Here is a 21,339-nt window from a genome sequence, read left to right on the forward strand (position 1 = left end):
CTGGTCAGCCTATCACAGTAGGTTTTTGCTGGTCCTTCCTCCTCACGCTTTTCCCCCACTCTGTTGTGGGTCTTTTCCATGGGTTGCTGTCCTTCAAGAACTGTTCCAGCATGGGTCCTCTCCATGGGCTTCAGTCCTTCAACATGGTTCCTCTAAGGGCCACAGCTCCTGTTAGGAGAACCTGCTCCTGTGGGTGCTCTTAAAGGATGGTAGTTCCTTCAGGAAACATCCAATTCCTCCACTGTGGTCCTCTCCATGACCTGCAGCGTGGATACCTGCTCCACTGTGGTATCTCCATGGACTGCAGGAGAACGTCTGTTCTAGTACCTTGAGCACCACTTCCCCCTCCTTCTTCTCTGACCTTGGTGCTCACAGAGCTGTTTCGTACACTTTTTTTCTCACTCCTCGCTGTCTGTGCAGTGTTTTGCCTCTTTCTTAAATACATTTTCCCAGGGGTACCATCACCTTCCCTGATGGACTCAGCTGTGTCCTACGGTGGAGCTGTCTGGAACTGCCTGTGTCTGGCATGGGGCAGCCTCAGCCTCTCTTCACAGAGGCCACCCTGCAGCCCCTCACAGACAAAACCCTGCCATTTAGACCCACTACACTCTCGTATGCTTCCATTTGACATATGAGTTGTCAGGAGCTCCTTGTTCATCCATACAGTCTTCTTGCCATTCTTGCTTTATTTCCTGCTCTTTGGACTGGAGCGTTCAAGAGGTGATTCTTGAAAGTCAACCAACTATCTTCTCTCCAAGATGCCCAGGGCTATGATTCTGCTATTTGTCCTGTTTCCTCCCCAAAGGATCTTGTACTTCATCACTATTGGTCACTACAGCCAAAGCTGCTCCCAGCCTTCATGTCCTCAACCACATATTTCTTGTTTGTAAGCATAAGGAAGTTTGGCAGAGTGCTGTTCCTCATTGGCTTCTCAGTCACCAGGGTTAGGAAGTTGTCCTAAATGCACTCCAGAAACCTCCTGAATTGCTTGTGCTCTTCTATGTTGTCACTCTGGCAGATATGGGACTGGTTTAATTTCCCCACAACAACCAGGATTTCAGTCATGTGATGGTTTAGGTAATATTCCTGTGGCTGCAGAATTTCTGCCTTTGATTGCTCCCAGTTGGAAATCTGTTACATTTTCAGAGGATCATTTCCTCTCTGGAAACTACTATTACTCTTTACAACCACTACCAGCATTCTCAACCAAAGCAAAGAAGGCTTAAGAAGGCTTGAACACTAAACACACTGCTAGGAGTAATATTTTCACACCGGTGATTTGAGTTTGGACATGTTAATAAAACAAAGCATTGTTCCCATGCTGTATATGTTCCGCAAATAAAAGAGTTGGCTTTCACCATCATTCATCCACTACTTTTTGTTATCTTGAAGTTCAATTGAAAAATATAAAAACATGGAATACACAGTTCACTTACCAACATTTCATGCCAAATCTTCAACTATAGTCAGAACACAGAAAAAACCCAAAGAAATAAACTGGAGGGGAGATGGGGGAAAGGAAGACAAAAGTAGGTATGTCTGCATGTTGCTATATCAATTAGATTAAGGCATCTCAATCTTAACAGCCCCACACAATACAAGGCAGGCCCTGAAAGAGGGGCAATCCTCCCTGCAAATATTTAGGTTAGCAACTGCAAAGTAATCCAGGCACAGAACTATTCATAAGACCAGTTCATCACCAGGTCATACAAGACAATTAAGCCTGGACACTAGATGCAGAGGGGAGCAGATTAACAACCAGCAAGATGTTTTAAGTTATCCTGGTTTATTTTTAACAATATTTTAAAGCCTTTGAGAAGATTAGTTCCTCAGCCCAAGAGCTGTGTACCTCACTGCTGCTAAGGTAAAATGATGTACTGATTGAGTTCTCAGCAGAGGAATATTCTTTGTAGGGCTTGGGAGTAACACTGCTTCGATTCTGCTATTGTCAGTGCACAAAAAACACCATTGTCCTTCATCCTGAGAGTCTGATTTCTTTGCAACAAGATGAAAAAGTTAATTTTCTCTCGTCCTTGTTCTCTTTTTCATGCCATCATGCAGAAAACACACAACATACTACATCCATAAAAGCAAAAGCTGCTAATGTGTATTATTTAATAATAAGAGCTTGTTTCATAAAGAAGACTGTAAAACCTTCAACAAGCACATTAGCTCTTCGATATTATCAATGGTAAGTAAGGGAGTTTCTAACACTGAAGTTAAAATGCAGCTGGTAAAATACAAGAAATATATCTATTTTGAAAGATAGCAGATGAGATGTCACTGTTTAAAATAAAGAATATGCACTGGAAATAAATTGTGAAAGATCCAGGGCAAAATTTGTAGCCGGATTTCTGAATCTCATTCTCAAGAGAAAGTTGTCAGGAAGGGCCTGCTGCCATTAGATTGGACGAAAAGGACATCTAACCAACTCTCTTGTCTCCAAGTAACTTAAGGAGGAACATGAAACAAAATGAATACAGAAAAATTTCCCCTCTATTTTACTTTCCTATCTTCTGGCAATCTACAGTTTAGGGTATTCCTAAATCAGAGGCTGCATGCAGAATACACTGTTTTCTAGTTCTATTGGGGCACTTTTCCACATATTTTCCTGTTTGCATTCTATTTTCATTAATTCTTTGGATTCTATATCCTCATATTTCGCCGAATTCCCATAACTAATTGGTAGCCCAAATCAAATATATTCCTTTTAGTTTGATTTTGATCTCCTGCCCGGGTAATGCTGTATCTGAAAACCTACTCTCATCACAGGGTACTGAAACCTGGGTGCTTCCAGCCTCCCACACATTAGTGTTGAAAGAGGTGAAGTAACAGACAGGAAGGATGGGTTTCCAGGAGAAAATGAGAAAGGGGAGCACAGTTGGCAAGATGACATATAGGCAGATATGCAGGTTAAGTTTCTGGACTACTGCCCACATATTTAAATTATGGTCATACTTGCTTCTTGTACCATTAGGAGGGGATTCTTTGTTTTTAACAATCTCAATGACTGTAATACATAAATCATAAATAAATAATTCATTCCTTAAGAGCATGCTGTTGATTTTTTTCTAGCTTCTCTTCATGCTACTTGTATTTTATGCTGTCATTCAGGTTTTAAGTACATATTTAACTCGCTCAACTTTTTTACAAGCTGAAAAGTCAAAGCTCTACTGATGAATGCCACCAGTTCCCCGAAATTCCTTCTTCCTCTCTCAGCAGCCAGTTCACCAGGAAGTATTACATTCCATATTAACCTTTTCTCTAGTGTGTTACACAAGAGTTTGACAATGAGGTATTTAGCCAGCTTGGCTATTTTCTTCCTGGATAGCTAAGCTGTTCCATCAGCAACATAAAAATATTTTAACAACACAGCAACAAACCTCCCAGTGTGCCAAGGAGCCACAGAGCCCTTGGTTCATTGTGGGAGGTTACTTTTAATTACAAGGTCCTGTTTAACACACTGGAACAAGGCAATAGCTTACTTCAAACAGCTTCAAAATCATTATACTTAAAAATGCTGACCTTTGCCATAAGCAAGGACAAGTGACAAAAGGAAAATTGTTTTGGCTCTGAGTGAATTTGAAATTCTGCGACAGAACTTTGCAGAAACCCAGTAATCTATAAAAGCCAACTTTCAAACATCAATTTTGTAGTATCATAAACAGCCAAACTCTTCCCATTAGTAACCCAATTCCCAAATTGATGGTATCAGTCAAGAACTTGCTTTTAAACAGGGTTTCTGTACAAGATTTGCCTTCTAAATTCTAAACTTCTAAACTTTTGCACTGATTTTATTTTTCTAATTGGTGCAATCTAACATATGCTTCTCCTTCTCATTATTATTATTGTTATTATTGTTATTTAAATCTGATTTACTTAGTCTGTTAACTGGCTAAAGCATATTACTTATGCAGTTTGCCCAGAGACTTATAAAAACCATTCTGGTTGTAATTCAGTCTCTGCAACAGTATTAATGCAGGGACAGATCCTGGCTTCATTTGAAGCTCTTAGCTGCCATCCTTCCATATGGAAGCAGAACATGAAATTACTATAATTAAGAACTAGTCGAAAATACAAGAGAATAAGGAAGTACACTCCTCATCACAGAAAGGCTAAGCATAGTAAAAATTACTCTAGGACCTTTGGTAGAAAAGTTCATTACAAAGAACCGTTAGAAAGAAGGAAACAACTGACAAAACGTGGGCTGAGCTCAGCAGCTGCTGCAGTGCTGCCTCAAGAGGGTATCTGAGTGAGTTGCTGAACATCTGAGCTTTGGACACTACAACAGACTCTTGCTTTCTACTGCCGCACGTACATGAAAGCCTTCTTTATTTTCTCATCCTAGGAAATGGAAGCCATATGAAAGAGAACAACTTCAGAATATGTAAGCAGTGCTGGCAAGTTTAATCTAGAGCTACAAAATACAAGTAAAATAGAAATCACTGGGATGATTAATTTATTAAAATATCTACTTCTTCATTTAATAAGGAAAACAGATGACAAAAGCTGACCAAGATAAAGAATAAATTACTTATTAAAGCTAGCAGGGTGCAGCTGATGCCTGGTAGGTAAGTCAAAGTCACTTTTAGCTAGAGTTCAATGGGTGAGTCCAGTAGGACAGTTTGGGTGAATGAAAGAAATAGTTGGCTTTAAATAAGACAGCTGGTTTTTGCATACCAAATTATCTTTTACTTGATGCTACCTGTGCACACAGCAGTGGGAAAGCTGGCCTCCCAAAAGCAATGCTGATGGCCAGGAGCATACATAAGGTAAGCCCTGTGTAGAGGCAAAGCCAGGTTACAGTGTAGTTAAACTGCTCTTTAATTTGTTTAACATAATTAATCAAATCCAGTATGTTTTCAGGGAGCATAAAGCATTCAGATATCACAAAATAAAAATATGAAAACAAATACAGAAATGCCAAATATGACATTCTGACTGTCTAACAAAAATTCCAGATGCGATCAAAGAGCCTTGTCTTGAAGCCAAGCAGAAACGGTGTCACAGACTGAACTGCAGCTGCAGGTCAGGCACATTCCACCTGACTCACATACAGAGGACAGATGTAACACAGAGACACCTATCTCAGACATAAGTGATACTGTCCAAGTGTTAATTTCTCTCACCTCCCCCTTCCATGAGCCAACGCACAGCTTGGAGGAACTGTGTGTATTAGCAGGGATTGAATTTGCTCCTGGCTGGACCCAGGATAAATGATCCACTGTAAAACTGTAGATACCAGCCTTTTGCTGCAGTTCTTGTGTGCTGAGTACCTCGTGCAGTTCTTGTGTGCAGAGTGCTGCAGCTCTTCTGCTGAACCTCAGGCTCAGTCAGATTGTTAGACCAAATGACTAATCAAACCAAGCTCTTCAGTACAGTTGTGTCTCCATTTATGGTCAACCTACCTAAGACTCAAAATATTCTCACAAAGCATACAGAAAATTTATTCTCATTCAAAATCAAATGTTGCTACGGAACATGTGGTGAGAACAATACTAAGAAAATTTACTGTTTCAAAGATTAAGTGTCCTGAACAGAAATCTTAGACAAAGATGAATTTTGAAAAAAATTTTGGTGCTTTTCATTAGCAAGAGGTATGACATTCTTCTTCCCTTACAGTTTCCCTTCAGGAAGACAAAGAAGGGAAAGAGATATAGGAATCTTAAATAATGTAATATCTCAAACATATAATTCTTTGTAATGATGTAGGTGCTTTCCTTGTTAACTTGGCACTGTGTGCCAACAGTATAAGTGCATACAGATTTAGGAGGTTGTTTGTTTAACAAACTGGCTGTTGAAATTTGCATTGCACTTGGAGATGGATTAAAATTGTGTGATAAGTAACTCTTTTTATCACATTAATGTGTATTATTGTCTGTTATCTTGGCTTCATGTAATGACACTTCAGGGAGCAAATGTAAGCCATGTTTTTTGTTCCTATTGAATACTGTTGTATTTCACTGATAAATTGGGGGTTTATTCCTGTAAAGTGTTTTCCTTCTCTTTAAAATTATCCAGCTAGTACAAGTGAAACAACTTCTCCAGAACACATACACTACTTTGAGAACAACTGCAAAATCAAATTCTCAAAAGATGAAATAATACAAACAACTGTCTCTCTCTCAGAACAGAGAATTAACCAAAATTAGACATTTCATGTGCATTATCAAGGATGATTAAGGAGTGTTTTCAGTAGACACTGATAACCATGTGAATGAAGAACAGAAAATGTGATGCTTATATTAAGAAAAGAGGAGATTTGCCTGGGAAATTAAACAACTCTTTAGTCTGACTCTGAACTTCTTAAGCTTTTACAGTCAAATCTGAAGGCAGAATTGGCTGAGAGATAGGGTACTTTGTTCCAAGTGAAGAGGAATTGTGTACCATAAAGAAGTAAATGACAGGAGACAGGAGCAGTAGCTGTGCACAGTGAAGAGAGGAAGGTTAGGCAATTTCAGGGATCAATCAGGGATCCAGGTGGAGAAAAAAGTGATGTGATGATCGTTATAAATGTAGCAGTAAGGGCAAACACCACTGAGGTTCAAAGAGATCATTCACTGTGCCTATAATAAAACAGTGCTTTGCCTCTGCAGGGATGCTGGGCTGTCATCCCCTGAGTGACCATGACCCCTTCTCCATGTCTTGTAGTTTAAAAGGTCTGTTCTGTAGGGAGCTACAGACTAGGAATCAATGACAGAAAACAGTTATTGTAGAGTAACATGTTCTTATAGAGAAATAAACCTTGCAGAGATAATGAAGTCTGAGTCACAGACAGTTTACCTCCCTGCTTCTTCTTGATACAGACCATTCCCTATTTGGGGGAACTCAGCAGTTTTCACTTTCTTTTTCTCCATAGGCTTTTTATCTTGGTGGTACGTAGTCATTTATCACCATTAGATACCTCTACTCTGGAGAAAGACTTGTTATTTTTCTCTGCCCTATAGCTTCTAAGCTTGGCATTTTAATATGAGATTAGATCCCCAAAACTAAATGATTTCCTCCTGATCCTTTTTTTTTAATCTTTTTTTTGGGGTGGGGGGGTGGGGGGGGTGCAAGGGTCAAAGAATTGCTGGGTTCTTTCCTCATGGATTCTTTTTTGGGTGATCAGTATGGCTCAGCCAATGGCCCACAGAATCAATTTGGCCTGCCTTTCCCCCAAAGTTCATAGGTAAAGGATACAAATACACCTGAAAAGCCAAAAAAAGCTTCTGTTCTTCTGGCCCCCACCTTGCCCAGCACAGAGCCACTCAACTGGGCACTCTTAATGCTCTAAGATCTATAGTCACACCTCTCCTCATGCACATAGGGTTTATCATTTGGGAGTTATTTAAAGTCTGCCAGGAAGGTCAAAGGGAAGACTTACAGCCAATATAACATAATGCCCTTCACATTCTCATCACCTGCCTACTACATCTGCACGGTGTTTTGTCATTAAAATCATATGTGTGTCTTTGTTCTTGTGCGTATGTAATTATCGATCATAGCATTCTTAAATTAATACAGTGTAACATCTAAACATGCAAGACATGAGCCAGAGTCAATCCTTCACTCCATGCTTATCTCAGTATTTTGCAATTCTACTATACAGTAGAGACAACCATCAGGAAAAATAATCTCTTTTCTCTTAATAAGTGGTGCCAGCCACTAAAAGCACTACACAGTGACAAACCTGTCACAACTACTAATAAAATATCTGAATCAGCAGATTCAAACTTGTGTGATTTTTCTTTTTGCTTCACTTTACTGATTGGCCAGTTGTGCCAGATATTTTGCTTAAATCTAAATCAGACCAAGATTACTTAAATAACATTTCAATGGTTCAGGTTGCACAATTTGGGCTACTAGTTTTACACAGTGGAGATTTACGTTGTCTTGGCTAACCTTTGAATATATTGCCTTATAAAACTGGAGGTTTCTCTATCGGCAAACTATGTGTCTGCTACCCCCAGAGTGCAAAATATATATGATTTCCTGGAAGATGGCGTTACTTTTGACAGTTGCAGAAAGGGTCTTGAGCCTGCCCCTGCTAAATCAATTCATTACACAACTGCCATTTAAAAGCTGTCCACGCTTCATGGAGCATATGAAGATTATTGCTGCTGCTGCTCTATACTGCCACAGGAGCTCACCCACAGCTGTAATTCTCATCTAGTTGGGAAGCTTGTTAAAATCCCCTAGTTAAAACCCTCTATGGCCTTATTCTAGTCCTTCTCGCAGCCCTTGACCTTTTCCCCTTGGCTGGGACACATACAGGTATGGCAGTCTGCTGCATCGCAGCAGGCAGGAAAAGCATTACAGTGTTCAGCTCCTAGGGACTTCATTTTCCCATAAATAGTTATGTCTTTGACATAACTTACTATTGCGTTGAATAGACTACAATGGCACTATTTCATGAAATATAAAATTTCTGGATCTTCTCTCTGTTGATCTGCAATTACATAATTATTATTTTCTTAAAAAAAAAGTAGAAATTCCAATATTTGGAACCATTAATTGGGCAGCAAATAGATAAAGATACTGCATCTTCATTTGCTCACAATAACAATTTTTCAAGCCTCACAAAACAGAAATATTTCTGATATAGTCACATTAAATTATTCTAATAATCATAAATAATTTCTCCTCAACCCCTCCCCTTTAAGTATTCCATGTGAGAAGCATTCATGCAGCTCATTAAGAGGCACCAACTTTTTATCCAAGTAACAGCTTTAGTTTATTGCAGCTGCTTCATAAACTCTTGGAAATGTGTTCTGCTTTTGTCCTTCTTGGAGTCTGAAAGAGAATATGCAGAGAGAACATCATCAAGGACTGGCAAACTACACTGTTCCTTGTGTTTTGGAATCTAAAGGGCAGCTATATTAAGATGACAAAAACTGCACAAGAAACACAGACTGAGAGAGATACAGCAAATAGATTATGTTCTTTTCAAACCTCATAGGACAACATGTTAGCATTCTTACGAGAGGAGAAACAAAAACATGTAATTAGTTAGATAAGTGATTCTTTGGGTAGATTGTGGCCCCTCTGAGAACAGATGACATGTAATGCCACTATCAGTAATGACATTGCAAACTGGAAGAAATGCGACAAGTACCAATTAGTCGCTCAAAATTTTGACATATTTGATTGTTCTTCATTCATCTGATGTTTGGTTGCTGATTGTACTAATCCACAAAAAGGAAAAAGACTTTGGAAAGGATTTATAATGCCAACAAGGAAATCTTCATTTCCAGCTCTCCCTGAGAAGTGCATCGGATTGGTGTACCATGTCTTCAGGAATTATGCCCATCAAGTTGCTTCACCTAAAAGCATGAAAGAGGCAGGCAAGGAAAAACTAGTGCGGTTTTGAATTCCCTTATTAGCCTTACCTGCTCAAATAGTACATTCTTCCATCCAGAAATGTAGTCTGATTGGAAAAGGAGGAATTAGACCATTTACCAAGAATTTCTAGATGACAGGTGACTGAGCCCACCAGAGGCTGCAATGAGCCAACAAGACCCCCAGGTGTGCTGCCGCCATGCATGTGAACATCCTGCACATGGGATGTGATGCATTATGGACACACAGCAAGTCCAAAGCTTTAGGGAGCATAGTCCGTCATGTCCATGAGACAAAATTCCTGTCCATGGGCAGAATTATATGGCTTTCCTACAGCTTTCCAGGATTCTTGTATCTCCAACCAGGAAATTAGATCAGAGTGTCACAAGTATCCACACCACTCAGTGCAGCCATGGTTTTTTGTCTTCTCCTGGGGAAAATGGCTATTCATGTTGTGAACAGGTGCACTGTTTGCTGAGTGAAAACTAGGTGGCTGAGGCCAGAGTGTAGTGGCGAATGGAGTTACATCCAGCTGGCAGCTGGTCACTAGTGGTGTTTCCATGGGCCCAGTATTGGGATATGTGGAAGGAAATGACAGAAGGGACTGATGGGCGCAGCACATAGCACAGAACATGTGCTGCAGCCAGGGGAGATGTAGGGTCTCAACCACTCCCTCTGATCCCCTTGCAAATCCCTACTTGAGTGAAGAGGTGTAACTTAATGCCATAGTTTTACCGATAAGTTTTCACATGTGTACAAACCCCTACACAACACCAATTATTCTAATTTTAGGATTTCGCTTTATAACCATCTAGAAATCTTAATTTGTCTATCAGTCACACCTCAAGACCTAAGCTCATGGGCACAGAGCTGTCAGAAAGCTTCATGGAGAAATGTGAAAGGGAAGGGAAGAAAAGCAACCCTTCTTGTGTTAAACTCTGTAGAGGCATTGGATCCTCTGGGCACTTCTACAGCTGCCTGTGTGGAGTAAATGCACTCAGAGCTTTGCATGAATCATAGAATCAGCCAGGTTGTAAAAGACCTCTAAGAGCATCAAGTCCAACCCTTGATCCACTACCACCATGGTTACTAGACCACGGCACTAAGTGCCACATCCAGTCTCATCTTAAAATCCTCCAGGGGCTGAGAATCCACCACTTCCCTAGGCAGCCCATTCCAATGCCTGATTACCCCCTCTGTAAAAAGTTTCTTCCTAATATCTAACCTAAACCTCCCCTGGCACAGCTTAAGACTGTACCCTCTTGTCCTACTGCTGGTTGCGTGGGAGAAGAGACCAACACCCACCTGGCTACAACCTCCTTTCAGGTAATTGTAGGGAGTGAGAAGGTCTCCCCTGAGCCTCTTCTTCTCCAGGCTAAACAACCCCAGCTCCCTCAGCCTCTCCTCATAGGACTTGTGTTCGAGTCCCTTCACCAGCCTTGTTGCTCTTCTTTGGACCTGCTCCAGCACCTCAATATCCTTTCTGAACTGAAGGGCTCAGAACAGTACTCAAGGTGTGGCCTCACCAGTGCTGAGTACAGGGGAAGAATCACTGCCCTGTACCTGCTGGCCACACTGTTCCTGATACAGGCCAGGATGCCACTGGCCTTCTTGGCTACCTGGACACACTGCTGGCTCCTGTTTAGCTTCCTGTCAATCCAAACTCCCAAGTCCTTTTCTGCCTGGCTGCTCTCCAGCCACTCTGTGCCCAGCCTGTAGCGCTGCATGGGGTTGTTGTGACCAAAGTGCAGGACTCAGCACTTGACCTTGTTGAATCTCATCCCATTGGAATCAGCCCAACTCTCCAGTCTGTCCAGGTCCCTCTGCAGAGCCCTCCTACCTTCCAGCTGATTGACACTCCCCCCTAACTCAGTGTCATCTGCAAATTTGCTAATCCTGCATACTCTGCCAGCAACAAAGCTAGAACCCAAGGCAGAAGTTTCTCCTTCACAGGACATCATGGTGGAGCCTGAGGTATTCCTTAGGAAACTTGTCAAGACAGGGTGCTCTCATGTAATAATAATGGCCAGTCTTCGCGAGCGAAGATTTGGGAAAGGTCATAAACCCTTCGAGCCTGCGCAGTGGATTTTTTAGGTGAGACACAGCGTGCGCTGAACTGAGCCCACCCTTTAATCCTGAGGTTCATCTGCCGGGGCCGAGCAAAGCTTGGACAGTGACAGTGAGGTCCCCAGGACGTAGGTTTGTTTAGAGTGACCTTCTCTTAGCTGGATTGCCTTACAAGGCTGACGAGCTCCAACTGCCCGGGGGGCCGGGAATTGAACCCAGGTTGCAGCGGTGAGAGTCCTGCACTCTAACCACTAGACCACCAGCCCGAAAGAAACAAGGTTCTCCAAAGTGGTGACAGAGCCAGGAGAAGGTGGCACAGCCTGGCCAGTGTGAGCACACATGAAAGCAGCAACAGAATCCAGCTGGGACAGCAGGAGTAGACCTGGCTGGATGAGACGTGAGAGCGAAGGGGAAAGACCACCACACCAGAAGTTGAGGAGAGCAAGTGATGGGAAGGAGACATCTGCCAAGAGGGCAGAGGGGGTTCCAGGTAGTTAGGGAGAGGCAAGAGAGATCCAGCAAGGAGAAACTGGTCCTTCCCAAAGGATTCCTCTCTCTGGCAGTGAGGGAAAAGTTAGGAAAACATGCAAAGGAGCAAAGAGCTACAGTGATGTCTAAAAGGCATGTAGAAAAAAGAAAATTTCACTGAAAGAGTTTTCCATTCTTTTTTTTTTTTTTTTTAAGAGTGAATAAAACAGAAGTAGCCCCAGACACTTTCAGCCCACAGGACCAACCAGCATACATATACACAGCTCACCTGAGGTCTGTGGCCTTGGCAGCACTGGGAGTGTTTTATTTTCACTGATATAAACCATTCATGAACAATTTCTCCAATGCATTAAGCGTAAACAAGTTCTCCTTTTCCATAGGTAAGTATTTCTTCCTGCCACTGTGAGTTCCTCTCCTAAACCAAATATTTGTATGTGTGGAACCACTGAAAGAAAACAAGTCTGAAGCTTCCCACTAATTACTGCATTTCCCAGGAGTTCTCCTGCAATGTCTGGAGCCAGGGTCCCCCGCCACATATTTTATTTTGAGAAGTCTTTCCATTTTATGACTTTTGGAGCAACTGGTTGTGTTTATTGATCTTTCCACACAGCTGTTCTTTTCCTACAGAATCACTAAGTTGAATTTTCTGTGGCCTGGTGCATGAGGCCCCATGCGTTTCTGTTATATAGAGTTGAGGAGGTAGAAGCTTTTTAAGACTCAGAGTTTGTGGGTGTAGAGGAAGCAGAAAATGCTACACACTGGCTTCACTTTCACAGTAAAAAAATGTGCTTGAGTGTTGAATTCCAAAATCCCATGAGCAAACTAGTTCAAATGAGACTAGCTGTGATACATAAGGATGGGCTAGGGGAATTACCAGAGATCTATGCTGGAAAAGGAAGGATGACACGTGGGCAGCTGCACAGGAGAAGGACAGTGGAACATCTGTACAGAACAACTCCAGCTACAAACGGGCAGCTTCCTGCACATCTCCTCCCGTCCCAGACAGCACTGAATCCCCCTCAGGAGCTTCTACCATTCCTCACTCATCCTAACTAATTTCTAATACTAGCAGATCAAGCATGAGCAGGAATGACCTCACGAACACACAAGACCTATCTCATGCAATAATAAAATTTAACACAAGCACTCATGACCCCCAAATAACCTCAAACTGGGGATAGCATCGCTCGACCGTGGATTACATTTCAGGCTTTTCCAAGGGCCACAGTCCCACGGGACCCCAGAGCCGCACATCCCTACGGCTGCGGCCGAGGCTCTGCTCCAGGGGGTGTGCCTGCCAGCAGAGCTCTCTCCCCGGCCTGGGTGCCTCCGGAGCCACCTCTGGGACGCGGCAGCTCGGAGGGGTGCGCCTGGGAGCCCTTGGAGCCCCCGCTCCCGCCTGGCTGCCTCCGGAGCCACCTCTGGGACGCGGCAGCGGCGGTCACGCCCGGAGGACAAGGATGCTGGTGGGCGCTCATAACTTGGGGAGGGAAGGGGGAAAGAGCACGAAAGGAAACTCATGAGAGAAAATAGATACCTTACCTCTCTTTCGACTCCTCAGAAAGCGCAGCAGACGCTTGCATGCACAAATCTTTCCCAAACAAAACAAAAAGGATCTCCGCTCAGCACAAAGAAAAGCAAGGGTGCTCTCATTCTCCCCCGAACCGCCCTTCCGAGCAGCCGGGTTGCCCTCCGTAAGGAGTCCCAGCTCTCCCCGGCTGCTCCGAGTGCTCGGGGGTCCCCGAAGGCGCCGCCGCCCCCGGAGCCGTTCCCCTGCCTACTCCGCTCGGGGGGAGGAAGAGCTGGAAGAGTGTCAGCACAACACACTCCATAAATTCTCCCTCAGCCTTCTACAGACGTAAGTCCTTGAGAAAAATGCCTAAATCCCGTCGTTTGCTGACATAGTAACCAAATTTAAGTTTTTGCCCCCCTCAGAAGCCCTCTGCATAAAACAGTTCATTATGTGAAAGGTTTATCCAGCCTGCAGCGGGCTGGTTTGTGTGGTTTTATTTGTCCAAGGAAGAAATAAAGAGACTGAACGTTTATATAGACTTCCCACCCAGACCTGTTGTTTCATTACAGCAGATAATATTAAGGACTTCCGCAAGTCATTGAAGGAAATTCATTGCCAAGTAAAAGGAAAAATTCATTATTCAGAGAAACAGCCCAACTCTTAATACGTAAGTGAAGTAAAATTTCAGAAACTTTTGAGGAGGTCACAAAATGTTTTGTATTTTTCTTTTGACTTATTCATGTATATTTATCAGATTCTTCCAAAGATGCTTAAAACATTTTAAAAGTTCCCAATAAAATTTGTAAAGCCACAGCAAATACTGTGAGAAAGAGCACAGGGTCAGAAACAAGTAAAGCCTCTGGAAGACTTTGCTTCCCCAGTCCTATGGAGATGAGCCCTATGGAAATGAGCTCTTTAGTCTCCGGGTGGTGGAGAGAAGAAAGATAAAAGAGAATTGTGCTTCAGGGATCACGTGGAGTTTAATGGGTTTTAATGCATCCCCTCATCCAAACTGCTGCCACCCTACACAAACCTGCATTCAGATTTCTAGTCCTTTTACTGGTAATTTAGGCTATGGGAGCAGCCTGGCAGGCATGCGCAAACCATGCTGCCCTGCAGGGCTTTTTTGACCCCAGTTGCAAAAGGGTGGGGGTGGGGGGTAAAATAACAAAACCCAAACCTTACTACTTGGGAGTTGAAAAGAGCTTTACAAGCAAGGCTTCAGTGTTTTAACTCAATATTGCCTTAATAAAAACTGCCTGATTTACAAATTCCTTTAAGGGCCTAATTGTGTGTTATTTACTAGAGAAAACTTTTCTTTCATCAGGGTTAAATGTGTGCTTAAGTTTGGAAGAAGCAGAGAAGCATAAAGCATGAGAGACCTAGCATTTTGGAGGTTATAAGTCTTTTCCTCCAAACTTGAAATTCATTACAAGTGACCATAACCTTCCCATCAACACCCAGGCACCCTCATCTTCGTCATACCATATTTGCCCCATTCCTCCTCCCCTCTCCCCTCAGCCCCCCACCCCATCCCATCCCCGCCCCTCCACAAAATAATAAAACCAAAACCAAAAATCAGATTACTTCTTCACCCACATCTTTTTCCTGGGTTGTGACTGAGAATCGTCAGTCACAGAAGAGAGAAAGAAGGAAAAAGTCTAAATGATCGTTTGCAACTTTGGAAGTCTTACCCTTTGAGGAAGTTTCATTACACTTTTAAAAGATCCTGAAATATAGATGCAGCATCAGTAGGTATTTCTCAAACTATATCAGCTAATATCCTGACTCGATACCAAATATATGAGTACTATTTTAAATGTTATAAATGTTTTAAGAAACTGTTTGATATGATGAAGTTTGTAAAGCTCTGGCACAAAACCATGCTGCTGTGTATTTCACTGTATATGTAAAGACAAAATATTCTCATAAGACAAGGTTTGGTTAAATTTTTTAAATATTTTAAAGCTCCAAAAGGGTGGACCATTAACCCCCCACTCTGGCTTCACAAATAATTCAGTGAAACCCATGGAACAACTGAAGGTGTAGCTCTGGTGGCACCAAGATGGTATGAGGGAGCTGCAGTTCTGGCCAGGTCTTCTTACCTTGCTGTTGAATCAGTTTGACACTGCACCTGAATAAGTGGTGAGCATGAGCTGCAAGGCTCAAGGTGAGTGTCACCCTCATCTTTTCCTTGCATTCCCCCTGACACAATCTGTTTGCCTTGCACTGCACTTGTGCTGGGGCCACTGGGGCAGCTGTTTCTGTGAGCTGATCCATTTGAAAACCAACACAGCCAAAAGCCATCATTTTCCATTTCATCAGCTTGTTAAGCTGACCTGGTTACAGTTGTGCAACTGCTGGATGCAGCGCAGGGAGATGGGTGGGCAGTGCAGCAGGACTGCAGAACAGCAGCTCCCAGTTACACTAGGTTATATGTAATATTAAATTCCCGTCTAAGCTTGTTTATGCCTGTGCTCTCTCAGTCAAATGAGACAATAGTCTTTCCTCGTCCTATAGATTGTAAACCACTGGGTATAAAAAATCAGAGTCTTCACAAACTCAAAAACTCAAGTTTGAATAATACATCATCATATAGCAAAAAATTATAAAATATACAAGAAGTAAAGCAGATTTATTTCTGTACACTGTGCATACCAAACAGATACCCTGATGTTAGCAATATTATAAGCACTGAAGTCACTCTTCTCTTTGTAAATTGAGCCCAGATCCATGAAATAAACTATTAAACAGGAGTGGGGGTGGGATGTGAATTCATATATGTTCTGTATTATCTTTCAATATCTTTTGTGCTAAGTCTGTTTAGCTTTCTTTTACTGAATATGTTTTTTACCAATGTGAAGATAACCCACTTAGACTGCTTACTTAGAAATTATATCATAATTAGACAGTCTTACCACACATAGACAACTAAGAATTGCAGCAATTTGACAACACCATCCATAGGATTTCATGAGATAAGAGAAAGTTGCACAAGCGTACTTATTAGGCCTGCTGTTGAGGATGTACCACTGTACTGATTCGATAGCCTTTTGTAACGAACGGTGTTTTAGAAAGCAAAGGAGTGAAGGAACACAAGAAATGGCCTCTGGCCCAGAGCTGTGAGCAAAAAGCATTAGCAGCTGATTAGTGCTATGTTTGCAAATGCTCTAGTTCCTGTAGAAGCACCTAATCCTTCCTGAATTCTGGCCAGCCTTTATGGTTAAGTGCAGATAGTAAAAGGCTATTCTGGATTACCTTCTTCTTATCTGTATGGTCCGTTTTGTGTGACAATGGATCTTCGGCTAGAATTTTAAAGCTTAATTATTCTGGCAAGGTATTCGGGGTCTATTTACATTGCAATGTGCACCAAAGACCTTATCTGGTGGGGAACGGAAGGTGGGGTGGGAAGTTTCCTTAGCCATAGGAACAAAACAACGCAGGGAAAGCGCAGAAACCCACAAAGCCCTTAATGCAAATCATAAACTTTCTGTAGGCATCCTTGAACTCTCCTGTAGAATGTGATGCTGATATATGTCCGGCAGTGGAAGTCTCAAATATCCTTTCAACAGTGTCTGGAGGGATTAGCAGATTGTCAGAGCAGGGGCTGAGAACTGCTTTCCATTTCAGGGCTGACCCCCTTGGTGCTCCGACCATAAATTGGGTTTTACAGAACCATTTCCTTAGGATCCTATCTTAGGATCCTACTCAGTCCAGCGAGACGCAGCCCACAAAAGGCCAGAAAATACTGAGGCAAACTTAAAAGGCAAAACCCAGAATGAAAGCACACAGCAGACAAACAAGAAACTTTGTGGTCCACTATTTGAAAAAGTAAAGCTGAAATTCATGTTTTTTGAAGGGATGCCCATTACCCAAAGCAGATCAATGAACTGAGCTCATTTTGTTTCACTTGCTTAAGTTTTCTAAACTTTGTACATGTACCCCTGTTCAGTATGGTGTTCTGGAAAATATCTTGGCATCACCTTATTGAACTTCATTGAATCTGGACCCTAAATACCACAGTGTTGGATATATCAGCTATAGCAAATAGATAGACTGTCTGATGAGGCAGGTGCTCTATATTCAAACGGGAGTGCAAGTGCAATGTGTTTGCTGCCTACAGCTCTTGATGATGAACCTGTGCCACTCATTGCAGCAGCTGCTGATGAAAGGGTTGTCCTCTTTATCCTGGAGCTGGAGTTTGTCTGATTTCACCATTACCTGATTTATCTCAGTGAGCAGAAAAATCTTCATTTTCTTCCTGTGGGATTGTTTTACCTATATTAACTCCTTGACCTCCTCACTGCAGAATCAAGACGAGCATCAGCGCTACTCCGAGGGGAACAGCAGGATTGCACCAAAGTGGAAAGCTACTGCCTGGCACTTTTTGGCAGTAGCTCTCTTTTAGCCCAGTTAAAATATACTACCTGACTGTACCCATGGGGCATAGTTAGAGATGTTGTCCAGGCCACAGACAAACAGAGTTAAGAGGTTATTTCTTTATCCCTCTCACACTTACATGAAGATTATTGTCTCTTCAGACCTGCCAACAGTTTGACACGTTTTGTCCCCCCCTCTTCTCACTCTCAAAATGATCTGGAAAAAAGATCTACGAAAATCCCTGAGGCTAATACAGATCATTTTAACAGAACTGCACCAGGAAGTGATGAAATGAGCAATTTTATCACTGCATCAGAGAGTAGGGTTTCACAAGGTGCATGCCTTAGTGAATAGGTTGTTACCACTGAAACAGGGCAGAGAGTTTCCTCTCTTGCTTCTGGGCAGGGGCCGCCCACCTAATGCCAGCTCTGCTGTTCCTCTGACCATTTGATGAACCAATTCAGCTCACTCAACTGACAGAAAATGCTTCTTTTATTTTCCCTGTTTTTCTACAGCCTGCGAGATGAACCGGCTCATGTGGGAGTGACAGAGCATTTCACAACATGCAATCAGGAACCAGGACCATGCTTGGGTTGGAGTGCATCCTGATGGGAGCAAAGGGGAAGAAGGGCTCAGTGTACAATAACAGCTTAACACGGGTCAGCTCCAGCCTCCCACTAACAATAGCCATTACTGCTATTTCCTAGATGAGCCTGCGGTCAGTCCCAGCACATACTTTACAAGCTGTGGTGAGGATAGATGGATGGTTTGCACAAAACGCTGGAGACCTTTCATTTCCTCTCAAGGAAAAGTTCTTTCTTGACATAGACAGGAAAAACTCCCATGAAAGTGTTAATTTGTTTAAAGCTGCTGTGCAGCTCCTTTGCCCTTCAAGGTCCTGGGAGCTTTGAATCACCAAGGTGTCCATTCAGATATTGCAATACTTGTATTTGGACACACTGCCAGAGGACTTTGGCAGGAGAAAAATCAGGAAAATAACACAGAAGATTAAATGCTGTCTTTCCATCGGACCTTGTTACATTAATTTGAATTCCTGCCTTCTCATTTACCCAGTTATCTTGTGATTCTTGACTGCTTTGCTTGCAAGCCTACACCAGCTCCCACCCCAGCCCTGGTACAGATGCTGACATCAACTTCCCCTTCCCCGCTGGCACTCACCTGCTAATGAAATAAAACTGCAAAGAGGAGGAAGGAAACTCAGGGAGTGTCAAATGGCAGCCTGAGTGCCAGCATACCGTAGCAGGCTGGTGCAGTTACCCCTGGCTTTGCTTCAGAAGGATTTGGGGAACATAACTCCTTTTTTTTTAGTATCTTTTGTAGCAAATACTTCAAGGCTGACATTCTCCCTCCTCCCTTGCTGGCTTTTGTGCTGTGCAAGTTACTGTAGCTGGTCATGCTTCAAACAGGGCTGAACACTTGTGGGAGTGATTTCAAATTGCTTTCTAAATGTCCTGCTTAGAGAGAGGCATAACATTTAAAGAGGTAGTTCGCCTTCTAAAAGGGCCTCTAAAGGTCTCCCAACATTAGTGTTCAAGTCTCTTGCTCAGCTGATCCAGCAAGGTGAAAGATCAGTTTGAATCATGCCTTGACTGACAGTTTTGGATTTCCTCCTTTAGCTGCAATTCTTCTGGATGAGAAATGCTCAGAGAGGCAGGACTTCGAAGCTGTATGGTTTCCCAAGTACAGCTTTCTTGTGACACAGCATCAGTCAATCAATCAATCAATATTGGAATGTTGCTCTTTAAATAACATATCTGCATGTAGCCCAAGCTGTGATACCAACTCCACCAGTAACCTCTGACCACCGAATCAAGTTAAAATCTGTCTGCCACAGAAAGGCCTTTGCTATCCTTCCGTCCAATTCCCCTTGCTATCCATCCCCATTTCCACATTCCTCTCTCTCCCTATTTACTTGTCATGACTTAATTCTCTGCTGTTCTTGTGAGTTGAATTGGGTTATTCTTATTCTGTAATTGGAGCAGTGCCAGAGCTGGCAACAAGGCAAGTAGTAAGGACACATGGTGAAGAGAAGTGGGAAAAAGAATGGGTGAAGAGGCCAGATTTCACTCTTGTCCAAAATGCAACCTAATAGAGAGTCAGAAGGCAGGGCAGGGCACAGAGAGTTGAAAAGCTAGAGTGAAGGTAGCAAGTCATGCTCTGCCTATGTCTGCACAGGATGCTATAGTCTGAGATGATCTCAGAGAGTAGCTGTTTTCCCATCCTGGTTATATACAGGATCAAGTCAACATGGAAGCAAAGAGCTGACTATTGTTCAGTTTCATGTTCTAGACAGTTTTGACATGAGCACTCTCCAGTCATGCTGTATTCAAGCAACTACAGGAGGAAAGGGTGGTGTGTGGCTGTGGGAACCACATCTGTCTAAGTTCCAGTTAAGTACGGCCTCTCTTCTTTTACGTGTCGAGTCTCCCTCTTTGGCAAAGCATACGGATAAGCCTGGCTTCTCAGGCCCCTGGGAACACCAGTCAGGAGAGCAAATCCCCATGGAGCCTGCAGTTCTGGTAAGCTCTGTGGATCTCAGCTAGTGGCTGCTGTCATGCTCCCTGGGACTTGCCACATGACTTGCCTTGGGATTTCCCATTAGCTGGACTATCCCATGCTGGAAGGCTGATTAACTATCTAGTTACAGTGGTCCCACTCCAAAAAAATGACTGAGAAAAACAACCCCCAAGCTCACAGAGTTGGCCATTTCTCAGCTGCTATGTGGGAACAGAGAGAAAGCCTTTGAGCAGCCAGCTCAAAAGACCTAGTGGTATCTGTGCTGAGGTCCTGACAGGATGACTTCATATTTTCCTGCCCCAAGGCTTTTTAAACAATATGTATGTAAAAGCTGAAGCTGAGCATGTTTTAAAACTCATCAGTCCTGCATGTAATCAGTGCCTTATTAGATTTCCAGCAATGCGAAGGGACTAATAGTTGATTTGGAAGCTACTTGGAAGTATCTTTTTCATTTTATGTTCACTACTGTTTTTCCATTTTGCTCCGTGTAACTAAATTAAGTATTCTGATAACAGTGCTAAGAGCAGTGGAAAAGCCAACATATTAAATAAACTTGGCTACCTCTCATATTTTACATGCCATCTCTTGCTCACAGCCTGTAGGTTTAAGTGCCTGGCAGCTGGAGCCAGGGCACAAGAGTAGAGTCCTTGGAATACACTCTTTCTGGCTTCATCTGACTCTGAGTTTGTCAACCTTTACTCTTATCTGTTCACCAGGGCAAGAAACACAGAGTTTTTTGCACAGTACTTCAAACACTGATCTGCAGCCCAGATGGTTGGAGGTCTGTTGGGACTAAAGGAAAAGAGTGGTTTAGAACTACCCTGGAAAGTCTTTGAACCTCAGGAAGACTTCAGTAAAACAGCAGGGTACTGCCACCATCCACTCCAGCCACTATACTGCCAGGATGCCAAGAAAATCAGGAGAGTTTGTTGTTTTTTTCTGGATCGCCAGTACAGTATTAATCTGAACGTAACTTGCTCACTGATGGATATTATGGAGTTATAGTCATATTTCCTTTTCCACCCTCAGCT

The 21,339-nt window shown here is 42.7% G+C and overlaps 1 protein-coding gene across 5 annotated transcripts in view; it reads right to left on the reverse strand.

Moving 5' to 3' along the window:
* SPATA13 (spermatogenesis associated 13) overlaps positions 1–21,339 on the reverse strand; it is a 218,947-nt gene that overhangs the window by 61,749 nt on the left and 135,859 nt on the right. Inside the window, exon 1 of one of the 5 annotated variants that reach the window (XM_064645364.1) lies at positions 13,420–13,644. The exons of the other annotated variants lie outside the window; for them this stretch is intronic. The gene's annotated coding sequence lies outside the window, so the exon portion shown is untranslated. Of the gene's footprint in view, positions 1–13,419; positions 13,645–21,339 lie in introns of those variants that run through there. 5 annotated transcript variants of the gene reach the window in all.

Source organism: Pseudopipra pipra, chromosome 2 (assembly GCF_036250125.1).
Source record: "Pseudopipra pipra isolate bDixPip1 chromosome 2, bDixPip1.hap1, whole genome shotgun sequence".
Classification (NCBI taxonomy): domain Eukaryota; kingdom Metazoa; phylum Chordata; class Aves; order Passeriformes; family Pipridae; genus Pseudopipra; species Pseudopipra pipra.